Genomic DNA, 5,598 nt, shown 5'->3' on the forward strand with positions numbered 1-5,598 from the left:
TGCCAGAGGGTTTGTCCTGGGCCAGTCAGGCCTGGGGCAGGAATTGGACTGGGCAACTCCATCAGCTGCTCTTCCCTCCCCCACAAAGCCCCATCCCCTGGGCATTAATGACGTGCCCTGTGCCCAGCGCTCACTGTTCACCCAACTGAAACCAGAGCAAGGCTTGCTTTGCTTGGAACAACTTAAAATAACTTGAAAACAAAATAAATCACTTTTTTCTTCTTTTTTTTTCTTTTAGATGCTGGAATTGCCTCTCTGGCTGTGTGCTGAGCTCTGGCTGCAGGGGACTGTCAGGCCTTGGTGGCTGTGAGTTCCTGTTCTTCTCCCTGGGAAACTGGAAAAAGTTATTCATTAGATTGCAGAAATGTTTTCTGAAACCTGTCCCCTTCTTTGTGCCTTTTGCTGATAGATCTTCTCTTTCTGCCTTTCAATTTACAACCTCCTTGCAGCTCCCAGCCAGGAAAACCTGGGATAACTGAGGAGGGACCGAGATGAAGGTTTTATCTGCAGACTTAGGCTAATTTCTAGGGGATACAGCAACTGTTTGTGTGGGAAAGTGTGTTTAACCACATTGGCCCAAGTTGTGTTTGCACCAGCTGGGGCCAGAGGTGCCAGGCAATCCAAAGCAAACCCTGCTCAGCCTCTAAATCCCAGGGGAAGTTCTCCAAGCTGCTCATTGACGGACTAAAGATACATTGAAATGGAACCAAGAGCACTAATAAGTTTCCTGAGAATCCCAGGATTGCTGTCCTAGAATTTTTAACAGTTTTTTTAAGCTTTTTATGACAAAAATTACTTTCTTCCTTTGATTGAGTCCCTCAGTAGGATTTGGGATTTCTGTGGATTCTGAATCCCTCCCAGTGGCCCTGACACTGGTCAGAGCTGGCAGGACAAACAGAGTCAGAGCTCCTGGCAGGCACAGGGGGTTTCCCCCAGAGTGGATCCAACTGCTGCCCCCCAGCCTGGCCAGGCGGGATCTGCTTTGGCTCCCGGCTTCTGCCAGAGACAGAATGTGTTCCCTTGATTGGAATGAGGATCCCGTAGCTTCATCTCCTGGATGTTCCCTGGGCAGCTGATCCACTCTGCCCCATGTCCTGCTCTCAGTTCCTGCCCAGCCAGAGCCAACTGTACCAAGGGCAAGAGCACTCCCAGCCTGGATAGGGAATGGGGGACTGGCTTGTGCACAATTCACCTAGAAAGTCAAACGAGGGGATTGTTGGAGTATCTGGCTCCTTAGGGAACCTGCTGGGAGTAGAGAAGCACAACCCCAAACCTCCAGCTGTGGGTGGAGTCGGGGAACGTAAACCAGCACAAACTCATCCCCCAAAATGGACCGTGGAAGAGCAGGACCAAATAAGGGTCAGTGTCCCTGTGGAAAGGCAAAAGGAATTGGTTGGGACTTTGATTGTCCCCTAGGGAGATGGAGGTTGCTGGGATGCAGAGAATGCCCTCCCTCAGGCTGCCAAGATCTCTCAGCACAGCGGCTTTGGCCGACAGGGCAGCAAAAAGATTGTTCTCTGCGGGGGGCCCAGGTTTGGGTTCCGGTCTCAGCATTGCAGGTTTGGATGAATTCTACCTACAGCCCGCAATTCCATGGGGAATTCCTGCTGCAATAGCCTCCCAGTGCCTCCTGGAGCCCGGATCTTCCCCCGCAGAGCTGCCACTTTAACGCCAAGTTTGCCAGGAAGCAGCCACGGTTCCAGGTCTGCTCAGCGGGATCGGGACAAGGACAGGTTCATTTTCCACAGACTTTGCTGTTTATAACCCTCCTCCCCCAGCCCCGCTGGTGTCCCTGGGGGGACTTGAGCGAGTTCCTTGGAATTCGGCCGATTCTCCGCCCCGGGCCGGGCTCCAGGGGATGTGTTGGCCCAGGAGAAGGCGGGGGCCGGACGCGCTCCCGGCCCGGGGCGAGGCAGCCCCTGAGCACGGGCGAGGACGTCTGTCCGGGCCGGGAAGCCGCTGTCCCTTCGGAGCCTCGGGAGCGACCCCGGGGAATTCTTTTCCCCGAGGAAAGGGATGCACAGCCCTGCTTTCAGAGCACCTCCGGCTGGAAGGGCAGGGATTTGGGGCGGGCGGGACACACGTGGGGGGCGCGGGGGAGCTCTGGGAGGTGGGCCCTGGGAATGGCTGCCCGCGCTGCTCTGCAGCCCCGCCGTGCCGACACTGCCGAGTGCCAGCTGGATTCTTTGGGTCCTTTGGGGCTGGCGCTGGGGCGTGTCCAGGGTGAGGCATCTCAGGGGGCCCGTTCAGAGCAGCGCCCGGCTGAGGAGCCGCGGGCAGCCCTTTCCCCGTGCCCACCCCACGGGGGCTGTAGGGCACAGCTCCAGGGCACAGCTCCTCCATCCCCTGGCAATAGGAAGCCCAAGCAGGGCTGGGTCGCTGTCTGTCGCTCCGGCCTCCTCCCGGCCCGCGTTCCCTGCCCAGCTGGGACTGCCCAGGGAGCCCCGAGAACGTTCCTGGCGGGAAGCGGGAGCCGCCGAGGGCTCCGTCCAACTCCGGGCCCGAAAAGCGGCCCCGACCTGAGCCCCCCCGGCATTTTGGGTTCCGAAGGCTCACCTGGAGGAGACGCTCCCCCGCAGGCGGGACCAGGCGGCGACACTCGACCAAACGCCTTTGCCTCGGAGCGAGGGATCCCTCCGGACTCATTTGGCTCCTTTATCCCTGGAAATGAGCTCGGATGCCGCACGAGCACCTTTGCAGCCGTTGGGTGAAGCCCGGACGGGGCCGGAAAACCTCCCTGAGCAGGGCAGCGATGAATTGGTGCCCGTCCCCAGCCGGGCACAGCCCAGCCGGCCGCGCTCCCTCCGGCCCGTGGCTGCGAAGGGCTCCTGCAGAGATTGAATAAAAGCTCATTTCCTGACTGTATTTGCCCGCGGTCTTGCCCCTCTTTTGACTCGCGCAGCACCATCCGGTTGGAGCATTTCTTGGTTTCCTCCCCTGTAGCCGTTTCCCTCCCAGGCAGGGCCTTCCCCGTCTGCAAATAAAGAGGAAATGTTTCAACGGGATTTTGAAAACCAGAGGGTTTGCCCCGGGAGGGTGCGAGTTGCCGAGAAAGCGGGGGAGAGGAAGGAGAGCCTCAGGTCTCACCTGGCTGGTGTCAGATGAGCCGCACCTTCTGGATGGCAGGGCAAAGAACTGCTGTCGGTAATTGCCGAAGTTCCGCAGGCAGAGCTGGGAGCAGCCTGTGCCCGAGCCGCGGCACGGTCAGTGCCAGCTCCTGGGGCCGCCTGAGGACAGACACAGGGACACGGGGACAAACGAGCAGCTCTGCTCGGGGTCCCGGAGCACGGGAGGAACGGGGAAAGGGCTGCCGCCGTTCTTCCCTCCCCGGCAGGCCCCCAGCTCCCCGCGGCCGGAGCGGGCCCGTGGCCGGAGCCCCGGCGGGCCCCAGAGCCCTCGTTCCCGGGGGGCCCTGGGGGTGGGAACCTCCTGGGGCCGCGTTTAAGGGGGAGACGGGCGATGTTCGCCCCGGGAGCGGGTGCGGTGGCCTCGGGGGTGCCCGAGCGGGGAAGCTCCGATCCCGCGGGGGGTACGGGCGGCACCCCTCCTCGGGGGTCCCGGGGCCGGCCCGGCGTGTCCCCGCGCCCCGGCCGGTCCCAGCCCCGGCTCCGCGTCTACACGACAAACGCGCCGCCGTTCTCCCCCGACCGGGCCCCGGCAGAGCCCCGGCCCGAGCGGCCCCGCCGCGCTCGGCCCCAGCGCCCGGCCCGGAGCGGCTCTTCTCGCCCGCGTTGCCGGGGCACAGGCGGCGAGGCCGGGCTGGGATGAGCCCGGCACCGATCCTGGTCCCCGTCCGGATGCCGAGCCCCATCCCAGCCCCAAACCAACCTCGCTCCTCCGGTCGCGGTCCCGGTCCTGGCCCCGATCCTTGTCCCGGTCCTCCTGCCGAGCTCCATCGCCACCCTCGGTCCTCCGACGCGCCGATCGCTCCCGCAGCATCCCGGTCCGAGGTTCCTCCACAAACTCGGGACGAGCGCGGCTCTGCCGGCTTTAAACGGCGCGGCCGGGGCGGGGCCGGGGCGGGGCCGGGGCGGAGCGGGGCCCGCACAGGTGTGCGAGGCGGGGCCCGTCCAGGTGCGCGGGGCGGGGACGGGCAGGGGGCGGGTCGGGGCGGGGGTATTTAAGCGCCGGAACTCGCCCCCGCGGCCGTTTGCTCGGGCAGTGCGCGGGGAGGCAGCAGCGCCGCGGGAGCCTCTCGCTGCCGCGGCCCTTTTTCTTTGCTTTTGTTTTTGTCTTTCTTTTGCTTTTCCCCCTTTTTTTCGTCCCCTCCCTTCCTCCCCACCCTCCACCCGCTCCCCGCACGCCGCCTCTCCCCGGCCGCTGTCGCTGCCCTCCTGCACAGCCCGGCCCCCCCACCTGCCCCCGGCCCCCCCTGCCTGCCCCTGCTCCCCCCTCGCTGCTCCGCTGCACAGCCCGACCTGCCCGCACCCCCGCTCCGTCCTTGCCCCCCCGCCCGTCCCGTCCGTCCCCCTGTCCCCCGGGCCGTGTCCCCGCAGCCGCGGGCTTGGGGGCGCCGCTTTAATAAAGCCGCGAGGGCCGGAGCCGGCGCCCCCCCTGGATCCCCCTTTCCACGGGGCCGGGCCCGCTCGGCGGGTCCCCCCTGCAGTTCACAAGCACCGCCCGACACCGCCGGGGCTCCGGCCCGTCCCGACATCACACGGGGGGCTCCGCGGGCGGGGGGACGAGGGGGTGGCGGGGGGGCAGGGGATGAGGGTCCCCTCCGGAGGAGGGGGCTCGGGGGGACGAGGGGGAGGCGGGGGGGCAGGGGATGAGGGTCCCCTCCGGAGGAGGGGGCTCGGGGAGGTGGGCGGGGGCAGGGGGGGCTCGGGGAGGGGGGAGGAGGAGGGGCCAGGGGAGGGGGGCAGGGGGATCCCCTCCGGAGGAGTGGGGTCCTCGGGTGGGAGGGGTCAGAGGGGGGGAATTCCTCCCACTGATCCCTCCCACCCCGGGACTCCGTCCCTCGGGGGGCGATCGGGGGCGGGGCCCCCTCCGGAGAAGGGGGTCCCGGGGTGGGAGGGGGGAGTTTTCCCCCTGTCGGGCCCCTCCCACCCCGGGACTCCCCGCCCTGAGGGGTGGCCTGGGGACCCCCTCCAGGGCAGTGGGGTCCCGCGGTGGGAGGGGTCAGAGGGGGGAACTCCTCCCACTGATCCCTCCCACCCCGGGACTCCTCCCCCGGGGGGCGGTCGGGGGCGGGGCCCCCTCCGGGAAAGGGGGTCCCGGGGTGGGAGGGGAGGAGGGGCGAGTTCCCCCCTCTGGCCCCTCCCACCTCGGGACTCCCCGCCCCGGGGGGCGGTCGGGGGGACCCCCGTCCGGGGAGTGGGGTCCTGCGGTGGGAGGGGTCAGAGCGGGGAGATCCGCCCCGCGATTCCTCCCATCCCGGGACCCCCTGCCCGGGGGGGGAACGGGGGGGGAAGGCGGGGGGGGGTGGAAGGAGAAGGGGGGAGTAGTGGCGGAGGGGGGGTGGGAGGCAAGGCGGGGGGACGGGGGGGGACGGGGGGGAACGGGGGGGACGGGGGGGGACGGGGGAGGAACGGGGGGGGCAGGGGGGAACGGGGGGGAAGGGGGGGACGGGGGGGGGACGGGGGGGACGGAGGGGGA

General features: G+C 66.7%; 1 long non-coding RNA gene across 2 annotated transcripts; it reads right to left on the reverse strand.

The window, feature by feature from the left end:
• Positions 1–208: 208 nt before the first annotated feature.
• Positions 209–4,137, reverse strand: LOC135413757 (uncharacterized). Of its 2 annotated transcripts, XR_010430374.1 has the most exons (4): positions 3,829–4,137; positions 3,088–3,227; positions 2,557–2,974; positions 209–334 (listed from the first exon to the last, which is right to left on the reverse strand). It is a non-coding gene; the product is annotated as an uncharacterized LOC135413757 (long non-coding RNA). The 2 variants fall into 2 exon arrangements; XR_010430373.1 differs by lacking the exon at positions 3,829–4,137 and having other exon boundaries at positions 3,088–3,607.
• Between the last annotated feature and the right edge of the window lie 1,461 nt (positions 4,138–5,598).

This window comes from Pseudopipra pipra, chromosome 4, assembly GCF_036250125.1.
Source record: "Pseudopipra pipra isolate bDixPip1 chromosome 4, bDixPip1.hap1, whole genome shotgun sequence".
Lineage (NCBI taxonomy): Eukaryota > Metazoa > Chordata > Aves > Passeriformes > Pipridae > Pseudopipra > Pseudopipra pipra.